Here is a 14,663-nt window from a genome sequence, read left to right as displayed (position 1 = left end):
GATGCCTCCTGCTTGGTTTTGGTTCCTCAGAATTGCTTTGGCAATTCTGGGTCTTATGTGGTTCCATATAAATTTCTGGATGGTTTGTTCTATGTCTGTGAAAACTGTCATGGGTAATTTGATAGGGATTGCATTGAATCTGTAGATTGCTTTGGGTAGTATGGCCATTTTTACAATATTAATTTTTCCAACACAGGAGCATGGAATATCTTTCCATTTCTTTACATCTTCTTTAATTTCCTTGATTAATGTTGTATAGTTCTCAGCATATAAGTTCTTTACCTCCTTGGGCATGTGTATTTCCAGGTGTTTGATTTTTTGGGGTGCAATTTTAACAGGTATTGTATTTCTGTATTCATTTCTAGTATTTCATTGTTAGTGTACAGAAATGCAAGTGATTTCTGAATGTTAATCTTATATCCTGCTACTTTGCTGAATTTGTTGTTCAGTGTGAGCAGTTTTAGGGTTGAGTCCTTAGGGTTTCCTATGCACAGTATCATGTCATCTATATACAGTGACAGTTTTACCTCTTCTCTTGCTATCTGGATGCCTTTTATTTCTTTTGTTTGTCTGATTGCTGTGGCTAGGACATCCAGTACTATGTTGAATAACAGAGGTGAGAGTAGGCATCCTTTTCTTGTTCCAGATTCTAGGGGGTAGGCTTTCTGCTTTTCTCCTTGAGTGTAATATCTGCTGTGGGTTTGTCATAAGTGGCTTTGATTATGTTAAGGTATGTTCCCTCTTTACCCACTTTGGTAAGAGTTTTGATCATGAATGGATGTTGGATTTGTCAAATGCTTTTTCTGCATCTATTGAGATGGTCATGTGGTGTTTGACTTTTCTTTTGTTAATGTGGTGTATGATGTTGATTGATTTGCATATGTTGAACCATCCTTGTGCACCTGGGATGAATCCCACCTTGTCATGGTGTATGATCTTTTTGATATGTTGTTGGATTTGGATGGCTAAAATGTTGTTGAGAATTTTTACATCAATATTCATCAAAGATATTGGCCGGTAGTTTTCTTTTTGGTGGTATTTTGTCTGGTTTTGGAATTAGGGTGATGGTGCCATCATAGAATGTTTTGGGGAGTGTTCCTTCTTCTTCAACCTTTTGGAAATATTCAAGGAGGATGGGTATAAGTTCTTCTTTGTATGTTTGTTAGAATTCACCTGTGAAGCCATCTGGTCCTGGATTCTTATTTCTAGGGAGTGCTTTTATGACATATTCAATTTAATTTCTAGTGATTAGTCTGTTCAGTTGATCTCTTTCTTCTTGATTCAGTTTTGGCCAGCTGTAGACTCTAGAAAGTTGTTCATTTCTTCTAGGTTGTCAAAGTTGTTGGCATGCAATTGTTCACAGTATTTCTCATGGTTTTTTGTATTTATGTAGTTTCAGTTGTGGCTTCTCCCTTTTCATTTCTTATTTTGTTTATTTGGGTTTTTTCTCTCCTCTTCTTGGTGAGCCTCGCCAGAGGTCTATCAATTTTGTTTACTTTTTCAAAGAACCAGCTGTTGGTTTTATTGATTTCTTCTATTTTTTAATCTCTATTTAATTGATTTCTTCTTTGATCTTTATGAATTCTTTCCTTCTGCTTACTTTAGTTTTTGTTTGTTCTTTTTTTCTAATTAATTTAGGTGATGATTTATGTTGTCAATTTCAGATTTTTCTTCTTTTTTGAGGAAGGGCTATATTTCTATGAATTTCCCTCTAAGCACTGCTTTTGTAGCATCCCAAATAGTTTGAGTGGTTGTGTCTTCATTATCATTTGTCTTGAGGTATTTTTAAATTTCCTTCTTGATTTCCTCATTGACCTATTGGTTTTTTAGTAGCATGTTGTTTAGTCTCCATGTAGTTATTTTTTTCTCATTTCTTTTTCTGTGGTTGATTTCTAGTTTCATGCCATTGTGGTCAGAGAAGATACTTGAAATAATTTCTACGTTCTTAAATTTTTGAGGTTAGCTTTGTGCCCTAGTATGTGATCAATTCTTGAGAATGTTCCATGTGCACTTGAAAAAATGTATATTCTGATATTTTTTTGGATGTAATGTTCTGAAAATGTCAATTAAGTCTAACTTTTATATTGTGTCCTTTAGGATCTGTTGGCTTATTGATTTTATGTCTAGGGGATCAGTCCATTGATGTAAGTGAGGTGTTAAAGTCTCCTACTATGATTGTATTCCCATTGATTTCTCCTTTTATGTCTATTAGTATTTGTTGTAGGTATCTGGGTGCTCCTAATTAGGGGCATATATATAGACAATTATAATATTCTCTTCTTAAATGGATCCTTTCACCGTTAAATAGTGTCCTTCTTTGTCCTTCTTAATGGCCTTCATTTTAATATTTTTTTTTTTATTTTCCCACTGTACAGCAAGGGGGTCAGGTTATCCTTACATGTATACATTACAATTACATTTTCTCCCCCACCCTTTCTTCTGTTGCAACATGAGTGTCTAGACATAGTTCTCAATGCTATTCAGCAGGATCTCCTTGTAAATCTATTCTAAGTTGTGTCTGATAAGCCCAAGCTCCCGATCCCTCCCACTCCCTACCCCTCCCATCAGGCAGCCACAAGTCTCTTCTCCAAGTCCATGATTTTCTTTTCTGAGATGTTCATTTGTGCTGGATATTAGATTACAGTTATAAGTGATATCATATGGTATTTGCCTCTGTCTTTCTGGCTCATTTCACTCAGTATGAGATTCTCTAGTTCCATCCATGTTGCTGCAAATGGCATTATGTCATCCTTTTTTATGGCTGAGTAGTATTCCATTGTGTATATATACCACTTCTTCCGAATCCAATCATCTGTCGATGGATATTTGGGTTGTTTCCATGTCCTGGCTATTGTGAATAGGGCTGCAATAAACATGCGGGTGCACGTGTCTCTTTTAAGTAGAGCTTTGTCCGGATAGATGCCCAAGAGTGGGATTGCGGGGTCATATGGAAGTTCTATGTATAGATTTCTAAGGTCTCTCCAAACTGTTCTCCATAGTGGCTGTACCAGTTTACATTCCCACGAACAATGCAGGAGGGTTCCCTTTTCTCCACATCCCCTCATCACTTGTTATTTGTGGATTTATGAATGATGGCCATTCTGACTGGTGTGAGGTGGTATCTCATGGTAGTTTTGATTTGCATTTCTTTTATAATCAGTGATGTTGAGCATTTTTTCACGTGTTTGTTGGCCATCTGTATATCTTCTTTGGAGAAATGTCCATTCAGGTCTTTTGCCCATTTTTCCATTGATTGATTGGCTTTTTTGCTGTTGGGTTGTACAAGTTGTTTATATATTCTAGAGATTAAGCCCTTGTTGGTTGCATCATTTGAAACTATTTTCTCCCATTCTGAAAGTTGTCTTTTTGTTTTCTTTTTGGTTTCCTTTGCTGTGCCAAAGCTTTTCAGTTTGATTAGGTCCCATGGGTTTATTTTTGCTCTAATTTCTATTGCTTTGGGAGACTGACCTGAGAAAATATTCATGATGTTGATGTCTGAGAGTGTTTTGCCTATGTTTTCTTCTAGGAGTTTGATGGTGTCCTGTCGTATATTGAAGTCTTTCAGCCATTTGGAGTTTATTTTGGTGCATGGTGTGAGGGTGTGTTCTAGTTTCATTGCTTTGCATGCAGCTGTCCAGGTTTCCCAGCAATGCTTGCTGAATAGACTTTCTTTTTCCCATTTTATGTTCTTGCCTCCCTTGTCAAAGATGAATTGACCATAGGTGTCAGGGTTTATTTCCGGCTTCTCTATTCTCTTCCATTGGTCTGTCTGCCTGTTTTGGTACCAGTACCACACTGTTTTGATGACTGTGGCTTTGTAGTATTTCTTGAAGTCTGGGAGAGTTATGCCTCCTGCTTGGTTTTTGTTTCTCAGGATTGCTTTGGCGATTCTGGGTCTTTTGTGGTTCCGTATAAATGTTTGGATGGTTTGTTCTAGTTCTGTGAAAAATGTCATGGGTCATTTGATAGGGATTGCATTGAATCTGTAGATTGCTTTGGGTAGTATGGCCATTTTCACAATATTGATTTTCCCAATCCAGGAACATGGAATATCTTTCCATTTCTTTACATCTTCTTTGATTTCTTTGATTAAAGTTTTATCGTTCTTGGCATATAGGTCCTTTACCTCCTTGGTCAGGTGTATTCCGAGGTATTTGATTTTGTGAGGTGCAATTTTAAAAGGTATCGTATTTTTGTATTCCTTATCTAATGTTTCATTGCTGGTATACAGAAATGCAACTGACTTCTGAATGTTCATCTTATATCCTGCCACTTTGCTGAATTTATGAATCAGTTCAAGGAGTTTTGGGGTTGCGTCCTTAGGGTTTTCTAGGTATAGTATCATGTCATCTGCATACAGTGACTGTTTGATCTCTTCTCTTCCTATATGGATGCCTTTTATTTCTTCTGTTTGTCTAATTGCTGTGGCCAGGACTTCCAAAACGATGTTGAAGAGCAGTGGTGAGAGTGGGCATCCCTGTCTTGTTCCAGATTTGAGTGAGAAGGCTTTCAGTTTTTCCCCATTGAGGATTATATTTGCTGTGGGTTTATCATAAATGGCTTTGATTATATTCAGGAATGTTCCCTCTATACCCACTTTGGCGAGGGTCTTGATCATGAATGGATGTTGGACTTTGTCAAATGCTTTTTCTGCGTCTATTGAGATGATCATATCATTTTTGACTTTTTCTTTGTTAATGTGGTGTATGACGTTGATTGATTTGCATATGTTGAACCATCCTTGTGGACCTGGGATGAACCCAACCTGGTCATGGTGTATAATTTTTTTGGTATGTTGTTGGATTCGGTTGGCTAAGATTTTGTTGAGAATTTTTGCATCTATATTCATCAAGGATATTGGGAGATAGTTTTCTTTTTTGGTGGTATCTCTGTCTGGTTTTGGAATGAGGGTGATGGTGGCCTCATAGAATGTCTTTGGGAGTATTCCTTCTTCTTCAACCTTTTGAAAGAGTTTAAGGAGGATGGGCTCCAATTCCTCTTTATATGTTTGATAAAATTCACCTGTGAAGCCATCTGGTCCTGGACTTTTATTTGTAGGGAGTGATTTTATGACCTCTTCAATTTCATTTCTAGTGATTGGTCTGTTCAGTTGGTCTGTTTCTACTTGATTCAGTTTTGGCAGGCTGTAAGATTCTAGAAAATTGTCCATTTCTTCCAGATTGTCAGACTTGTTGCCATACAGTTGTTCATAGTATTCTCTTATGGTTTTTTGTATTTCTGCTGTATCCATTGTGATTTCTCCTTTTTCATTTATAATTTTGGTTATGTGGGTTCTTTCTCTCCTCTTTTTAGTGAGTCTGGCCAGGGGTTTGTCAATTTTGTTCACCTTTTCAAAGAACCAGCTCTTGGTTTTATTAATTTTCTCTATTGTTTTTTGAGTCTCTATTTTATTGATTTCTTCTTTGATCTTTATAATTTCCTTCCTTCTGCTGACTTTAGGACTTTTTTGTTCTTCTTTTTCTAATTCGTTTCGGTGGAGGGTTAAGTTGTCAATTTGGGATCTTTCTTCTTTTTTGAGAAAGGCCTGGATTGCTATAAATTTCCCTCTGAGCACTGCTTTCGCAGCATCCCATAGATTTTGAGAGGTTGTGTCCTCATTATCACTTGTTTCAAGGTAGTTTTTAATTTCCTTCTTGATTTCCTCATTGACCCATTGGTTTTTGAGTAGCATGTTGTTTAGTCTCCATGGAGTAGGTTTTTTCTCTTTCCTTTTCCCATGGTTGATTTCTAATTTCATGGCATTGTGGTCAGAGAAGATACTTGAGATAATTTCTATGCTCCTAAATTTATTGAGATTCGCTTTGTGTCCCAATGTGTGGTCGATTCTTGAGAATGTTCCATGAGCATCTGAGAAGAATGTGTATTCTGCTTTTTTTGGATGTAGTGTCCTGAAGATATCAATGAAGTCTAACTTTTCTATTGTTTCCTTTAGGATCTCTGTTGCTTTATTGGTTTTCTGTCTAGAGGATCTGTCCATTGATGTGAGGGGGGTATTAAGGTCTCCTAGTATGATTGTATTCTCATCAATATCTCCCTTTATGTCTGTTAATGTTTGTTGTATGTATCTGGGTGCTCCTATATTTGGGGCATATATGTTGACGATAGTAACCTCCTCTCCTTGGATGGATCCCTTAATCATTAAGTAGTGTCCTTCTTTGTCTTTCTTTATGTCTTTTGTTTTAAAGTCCATTTTGTCTGATATGAGCGTTGCGACTCCTGCTTTTCTGTCACATCTATTGGCGTGAAATATTTTTCCCCACCCTTTCACTTTCAATCTATATGTATCTTTTGTCCTAAGGTGAGTTTCTTGTAGGCAGCATACTGAAGGTTTTTGCCTTTTTATCCACTCAGCCACTCTGTGTCTTTTGATTGGGGCGTTCAGTCCATTGACATTTAAGGTGATAATTGATAGATGATTATTTATTGCCATTTGAACCTCATGTTCCAGTTGATTCTATGGTTCTGCATTCTTTCTTTCTTTCTTTCTTTTTTTTTTTTTTTTTTTTTGGTTGGATGGTCTCCTGTCATTATCTGCTTGAGTGAATTTTTTTTTTTATTTTTTGCAAATGCAATATTTGATTTTGGTTTGTGGTTTCCCTGTTTTTTAAGCATGCTAACCCCTTCCCATAATTGTGTGTTTTAGCCTGATGGTCCTGTAAGTTCAAACACTTCATTACTATATTAAAATTAAGGAGAGAAACATACATACAAACAAAAAGGATTATTTACCTCCTAACATCCCTTGCCCTAATTTTTGGTTTTGATGACTCTTTCTTATTTTTTTCTTTTTAATTTTATTTTGTTTGAAGCATGTTCATGATTAAATATGTATGCTGCCTTATTTGAGTGACTGCTCTCTGATTGCAGTTTCCTCAGTCCTAGTTCTTCCTCTTCTTCTTCTTTTTTTTCCTTTCTTTTCTTTTTCTTCCCTTTCCTTCCTTTCTTTTTGGTTTAGAGAAGCCCTTTCAATATTTCCTTTAACCTGGGTTTTGTGTTGCTGTATTCATTAAGTTTTTGTTTGTTGGGAAAATTTTTTATTTCTCCTTCTATTTTAAATGATATTCTTGCTGGAGAGAGTATTCTAGGTTGCATATTTTTTCCTTTGAGCCCTTTAAATATCTCTTGCCATTCCCTCCTGGCCTGTAGTGTTTCTGTAGAGAAATCAGCTGATATTCTTATGGGGGTTCCCTTGTAGGTAACATTCTGTTTTTCTCTTGCTGCCTTTAGGATCCTCTCTTTATCACTAACTTTTGCCATTTTTATTATGATGTGTCTTGGTGTGGGTCTGTTTGGGTTCAGTTTGTTTGGGGCCCTCTGTGCTTCTTGTATCTTGAACCCAGTATCCTTTAGACTTGGGACGTTTCCAGCGATAATTTCTTCAAATATATTTTCCATCCCCTTATCTTTTTCTACTCCTTCTGGAATTCCTATTATGCGTAGATTGGCCCGCTTTATATTACCCCATAGGTCTCTTATATTGCTTTCCAGTTTTTTGATTCGGTTTTCTGTCTGTTGACCGGATTGAGTGATTTCCATTATTCTATCTTCCATATCACTGATTCGTTCTTCTGCATTATTCATTCTGGTTTTTACTGCCCCTAGTTCAGTTTGCATCTCTGCAAATGAATGTTCTAGTTTTTCTTGGCTCCTCCTTATATTTTCTAGTTGCTTTCTGAGGGTATCTGCATTACTGTGCATATCTTCTCTTAATTCCTTCAGTATTTTCACTATTTCTCTTTTGAACTCCAGGTCTGTCAGACTGCAGAGATCTGTTTCATTGTTGACTGTTTTAGGTGAGTTCTCCTGTTGGTTTGACTGGGGGTTGTTTCTCAGCTTCTTCATCTTGCTTGTTGTTTTCTTTCTCCTGAGGGAGTTGTACTCTCCGTGATTGGGCAGTGTTTGCCTTGTCACTGCCGTGGAATATTTCCTGAGGGCTGGCGTTGTTGGTCAATCTTTTTTGAGGCAGTGTGGCTTTTCTGGAGTGTTGATGGGGCTAACAGTGTTTCTTTGAAGCAGAGGAGGACTTTCTGAGGACAGACAGGACTGGGAGGTCCACACCACGATGGTAGCAGATTTCACTTGGCCATGCAGAGCTTGCTCTGGTGTTTTTAGGCTGTGGGGTTCTTGCAGGGGGTTGGCGGTGTTGGGCAGCTGCTCTTCAGAGGTGCATCACCCCCTGGGGGCTGGAGCAGCTATCTGGGTCTCTGAGAACCTAAGAGGCTCTTCCCTAGGGCAGCCCAACTCAGAAGGACAGCCTGAGAATGTAGGCGGATCTTTTCACAGTCTGGCCGAGCTTGTTGCAGCTTTTCTGGGCTGCAGGGGCTCTTCCAGGGGGCTGGTGGTGCTGAGCAGTTATTTCACGGGAGTGGGGCACCCCCTGCAGGCTTGGGTGGGTAGCAGGGCCGTTGGAGATCCAAGAGGCCCCTCCCCAGGGCAGCCCAACTCAGAAAGACAGTCTTAGATCTTTTCCCGACTCGGCCAGGCTTGTTGCAGCTTTTCTGGGCTGCAGGGGGTCCTTCCTGGAGCTGGCAGTCCTATGCAGCTGGTCCACTAGAGCATCCCCTGGGGGCTTGGGCGGGTAGCAGGGCCGTTGGAAACTGAAGAGGCTCCTCCCCGGGGCAACCCAACTCAGAAAAACTGTCCGAGAATTAGGCCAATCTATTCACAGCCTGGCTAAGCTTGTTCTAGCTTTTCTGGGCTGCAGGCCTTTTCTCGGGGGCTGGTGGTGTTTGGTGCTGCTCTGCGGAAGTGTAGCCCCTCCAAAGGGCAAGCAGTCCTGTGCAGGGACAGCCCCTGCGGTGGTAGGCTTCAGGCAATTGTTTAGGCCAGCCCTCCTGGATGGCAGGCAGCCCCAGGTCTGGTGAGAGCATAGGGCGTGGTGAATGTGGGGGGAGGGGATGCACTGGGAAGCACAGCTTTCTGCTAGCTAGTGGGCCTGTAGGCTTGCTGTGGCATGGGGGGTATTCTATGGGGACCCACCCCTTCTTCTCTCCCCTCCCCAGCATGGGCGCAGACCAGGCTCTTCTCCCAAGTTCCCTCTGATGCAGCTTTCCACTTCCCGCTCCTAGAGTATTGCTCCCTTCCTCTGCGACAGCTGTTTTCTAGTCTCCCAGGCAGTCTCTGCCCCGTCAAATGGTTTCTAGACCTCCCAAGCAGTTTCCGCTCTGCCCCGCCCCCCTAGCCGGGGGACTAATCTCTGGAGCCGAGGTCTCGGTGCCCAGCCCCCACCCAGGCGTCTCAATTTTTGGTGACTGTACCCGTAGTTCAGATGGTCCGTTGGGTTCTTGATCGGTTTTTCCGTACTCCAACTTACTGCTACACTCTCCTCTGCATCTGGAGATTCCTCCGGTTCATTTGATCTTTCCCCCGGTAGGTGACTTTCCAGGGTGCGGGATCCCTTTCTCCTCTGCAGTTCCCTTTCGGGAGCGCCCGTCCCGCTCGGATTCACCTTCTCTCACTATCCTCTTTTCTCCCGTTCTGCCCAATAATATCACGAACTTCTTGCCGTTATGGAGTTTAGGTTCCTCTGCCAGCGATTGGTTGCTGTTCTGTGCGAGTCATTTATTCTGTAGATGTGCTTTTTTTGTTGTGTTTGTGGGAGAGGGCGAGAGTGTCCCCCTACTCCTCCGCCATCTTGTCCTCTCTAATTCTAGCTTTTTAATGACTTTTTCTATATGCAGGTATAGAACATTACTGAGAAAGACCATTAGACTGGAAGTCAGGCTGACTACTAGTGCTGGTTCTGTAAATGTATTGCTGTAAATACACTGGCTAGCCATTTAACACCACTGGGTTGTTCTCCATCTGTAGAATGAAGTAATTGGACGCAGTAATGTTAAAGTTGTTTCCCACTGCTATGCAAACCTATAATTCTAATAATATTGTAATAAATATTTTATAAATACATATATAATCTAATAATATTTTTATAAATATTTTATGAATATATAATATAATATTTTTATAAATATTATATATATATAATCTTATTTAAAGATGTTTCTCTCCAGGTACTGAATAACTGATATATTTTAAATCTCCAACAGGAAAGATGGGAAATTCTACAGGGACTTGACTTCTGAAGAGCTCCTGGGGCTTCACACAGTCACCTGTGTTTCCTAAGAGAGCAGAGAAACCAAGTGTGTAGTCTTTTTCTTCAAACAAGCTCATGGTCAGGAGGACTTCTTCAACAATGATATATACTAATTCCAAATGTTTATAACAGAAAAGGTGGGACCTTCTTTACTTATCTAAATACTCGCATTAGCACATATGTAACTGGGTTATCACCAGGAAGCACAAGATTGTGGAAAGGTATTATGAAATTCAATTCCTCTACATATTTGTGAGGACTAGTATTTTGATTCTTATACGAACAATTTAGTACTTACGTCTAGACAATTCATTCTTCAAATATTCCTTGAGCTTCTTCTATGTGTCAGCCTGTTTCTGTTAAGGGTTACAGTGTTGGACAAAGCAAAAAGTGTCCTTATACAATGTATGAAAAGTTATAAATGTTAGAACTAGGGAAAGTAAAATATTGACTGGAGGTTAAGAGATATTTTAGATTGATTATTTCCTAATTTTTTAGAGGTGAGTCACCTGTCAGCTGAACCACCATGGGCAGCTACCCATTCCATTCTACCAAACCATAGCTACATAAATAGAGCACTCTTAAGTGTTCATAATGTATTGATATATGTCGACTTAAACCATGAGAGGCCACCTAAGCAAAGGTGTGCAATGTTCCACCAGTGCCTCTTTTAATTATTTTATTCTCCTTATTTTTCCTTTTGTTTTCTTTTTAATTCCGTCCCCTGCCTCCCTTTTATTCTCCTGCTCCTTTTGAATCCATCTTCAGTCTTCCTCTTCTTTAGGGCTTCTTTCCTTAGACATGCTACTGACTCTGACTCTACCACATTGATTATGCTTCGTTTTAAATGTTCTGTATTACAATTATACAATTTTAAAATGACTAAAAATTATTATTATAAATAAATTACATTTTACAAATGGAAGCTTTTAGACTTTAGGCTAATAGGCTCATACAGTATGGGATTTTCCACTCTTAAAAACTTAACACTCACACTTCAAGACAAACACCTTTTTGGCAGTACTAACCTAATAATAAGGGAAATTTCCAAGTCTGACAAATAAATTTAGAGACTTTAACTGTTTTTATAAGATGAAACACCACGTTGCTGATGACATATATGAAGTATTGGGTTTATATATTTTGGTTTAGTTTAACAGGATAAAAATTTGATCTTAAGCACTCAACCTGATTCTTCAGCTTCAACTTTATTTTTTCAAAGACACTGAATTGGATGGTGATATCAGGAAGTCACCAAACATCTTCTGCCCAGCAGAATAGAGAGTATTGACATGACATCTTCTAGGGGTGACTTTCTTAATTCTATAGTGCCCCCCAGACTCAATTCCCCACCCAAAATACTTTGTCTTTATGGCCCTGTGACCTGGATGATTTTAATTTGGATAAGAAATCCAATGATAGTAGTATGAATAAATTGAAAATGGTTAAACCAAGTTTTCAGAGAAAATACTTGGCAGGGTATTTCAGAGAACATCTAGGCAAGAGAAGAGAGAAGACAATGTGAAAAATGATCAAGAGACAACAAAGACAATAGTATATTATGGAAGTAAGAAAGGAGTCAAACCTACTTGACTCTGTCTGCTGTATTCTTCCCAAAGTATTATCCCTTCTATCCCATTGCACTTTATTGCCTCTATTTTTGACTACTGATTGTGTCTCTCTTAATATTTCTCACTGCCACATTACTAACCTTCCTCACTCTGATCAGGAAGAAATCACCAGAACATCTGTTTTCCTTATAGATATTTTATGGTTACCAGAATTCATTCCAAATAGCCAACCCTGGCAAAGTGAAACAGGGAGATGCTTTGTTAATTACCTAAATGGAACACCCCATGAAGTTGGAGCTTCATGACAGCTTTATATAAACTCCAAGAGGCTTAATCAGGACACTATAATTATTTAGCTATGTCCTCCTTTTAATAATATCTAAGAATCAAATTCTGACAGTTCATGAAAATGGCTGATTGGATGAGGAAAATGTTGAGTCCTTTAATTGTTCTGTTAGTCTTCCAGTAATTATGAGTGAATCTTTGTTTTCAAACATTTTGATAAGCCAATCCCCAACTCTTCATGTTCTTTGATTTTTTTAATCAAAAAAATCTAACATGTGTACGGAAAAATATATTTCAAAATCTAGAGTATTTTCTTAAAGCTCTAAAAAAATCAAAATCAACTATTGATTTTAAAATTACATATTATACAAACTGCTTACTTTTATGCCTTAATATTACAAAGAAAATTCTTCCAAGTGTTATTATACATTTCTATTAACATTAATTTTAATAACTGTATTACTGTATATATATGCATACATATTTAAACCTAATGTTTGACATTTAAATTGGTCAAAGTTTTACCAGCTGTAAAGTATGATGAGAATTTCACGCAAAAAAAAATTTTTTTCCTATACAAAAAGAACCATAAGGAGTATTATTGCACGAGATGGTATGGATTCAAGATTCTTGATACATGATTTCAAAATATTTTCTTTACCTTTGAAACAGTCTATATCTTCTCCATCAATGTATGAAGGTGCCTATTTCAATGAGCCTTTGTTGGTTTTTGATAAAAACAATTGTAAAACTTTTTACTAACTTAATAGGAAAATTATAGTATTCTATTTCATCTTATTATATATATATATATACACACACACTTGCATAGTGTACATTTCTGAATTCTCTCTTCCTATCATTTGTCCATTGTCTATTATCATTATTATCTATTATCACTATCTATTCGGCCTCAGAGGTTTTATTAAATCATTTGAACTCTCTTTTTATATTATGAACAGATCAACTTTTTGTCTTTCTATAGTGTTTCAAATTCAAGTATGATTTTTGTGGTGGTTTGGGGTAGACTGTTTTAAGCACATGCTGGAAACAGCTTTCGGAGGTATCTTAACTATTATTCTTCATTTCTATACCCATTTCTAACTTTAATTTAATTTTTCCTGATTATATTTTTAAAAGATTTTCTATTTTTTATTTTTTTAAACCACTTTATACTGGTCATATACACTCTTCCAACTTTCTGAAATTGAATATTTTTGTTTTAAATTACTTTTTACTTGAATTTTTTGAGTTTATGTTGTACATTCTTTTCAAACTCCATAAGCTGTCTGATTATTTCATGCATTTGAATAAAAAGAATTTAAAGCAATATATTGCCTCTGAGTGCAGTTTTGCTGTACTAAATGATTTATACCATAGGTTCACATCATTTTGTGTATAGTCTATTATCAATTAAGTAAAAGTACAATTTTAAATTATCAACATTTAACATAACATTTTCAGTACCTCCAAGCTGATTCCTTCTTTCTTTTGTTTCAGATCACTTGAGAGTCTTCCTTTCTTTACAATTCAATGGACCAAATAAATAGTTCTGTGGTAACTGAATTTGTGTTAGTGGGACTTACACAATCCTTAGGAATGCAGTTTTTACTTTTTCTCTTATTCTCTACATTTTATGTGGGAATTATCCTGGGAAACCTCTTTATTGTGTTCACAGTGATTTCTGATTCTCATTTACACTCCCCCATGTATATTCTGCTGGCCAACCTGTCACTCATCGACCTGGGCCTTTCGTCTACCACAGTTCCTAGGATGATCTCTGATCTTTTCAGCGATTGTAAGACCATTTCCTTCCACAACTGCATGATACAAATGTTCTTTATCCATGTTACAGGAGGAGTTGAGATGGTTCTGCTCATAGCCATGGCATATGACAGATACACAGCAATCTGCAAGCCTCTCCATTATCTAACTATAATGAATCCCCAAATGTGCATGCTTTTGGTAGTGGCTGCTTGGATAATGGAGTGACTCATGCTGTCTTTCAGTTTGCCTTTGTCATAAATTTACCTTTCTGTGGACTTAATAATGTGGGGAGCTTTTACTGTGATTTTCCTCGGGTTATTAAACTTGCATGCATAGATAATTATGGACTAGAATTTGTGGTCACAGCCAACAGTGGCTTCACATCTATGGGCACCTTCTTTCTCTTAATTGTATCACACATCTTTATTCTGGTCACTGTCCGACAACATTCTTCAAAGGATTTATCCAAAGCGTTCTTCTCTCTGTCAACTCACATCACTGTGGTGTTTTTGTTTTTCCTTCCTTGCATATTTCTCTATGTGTGGCCTTTCCCTACTAAGTCACTGGATACATTTTTGGCCATTGTGGACTTTGCTGTCACTCCAGTTTTAAATCCTGCCATATACACTTTAAGGAACAGAGATATGAAAGTAGCAATGAGAAGGCTAAGTCAACACGTCGTAAGTTCTAGGGAGATGACATAACAGATTTCACTGATAAGAGAAAAAGATGAATGTCATGGTCCATCCCGCCCCTCATGATCATCATGAACACTATAAAATGTGTACATTTTCATTATTGCCTTTGAAAACTGAGAAGTCTATGGAAAAGGAAGTAGCAAATCAAGGAATTTAATTACATAGAGTTGCAGCAATTTTTGTTAATTTTAAGAATAAAATGTTATATTTCTACCTAAACTACAAATC

General features: G+C 37.8%; 1 long non-coding RNA gene and 1 pseudogene across 2 annotated transcripts in view; one reads left to right on the top strand and one right to left on the bottom strand.

Annotated features, from left to right (window-relative positions):
* The window catches only part of LOC146401733 (uncharacterized), a 279,104-nt gene that overhangs the window by 181,842 nt on the left and 82,599 nt on the right, over window positions 1-14,663 (bottom strand). The window lies entirely within an intron of this gene.
* Window positions 10,834-14,441, top strand: LOC146401736 (olfactory receptor 4F6-like; annotated as a pseudogene). The gene has a single exon (XR_014811488.1). The product of XR_014811488.1 is annotated as an olfactory receptor 4F6-like (transcript).

The sequence above is a fragment of the Sus scrofa genome, chromosome 7 (genome assembly GCF_054392235.1).
Source record: "Sus scrofa isolate SSC_HxYL_T2T_F1_AM1 chromosome 7, Sscrofa_HxYL_maternal_Yorkshire_Landrace_v2.0, whole genome shotgun sequence".
Taxonomy (NCBI): domain Eukaryota; kingdom Metazoa; phylum Chordata; class Mammalia; order Artiodactyla; family Suidae; genus Sus; species Sus scrofa.
The sequence above is the reverse complement of the archived record's forward strand: the minus strand, read 5'-3'. Positions and strand labels throughout refer to the sequence as shown.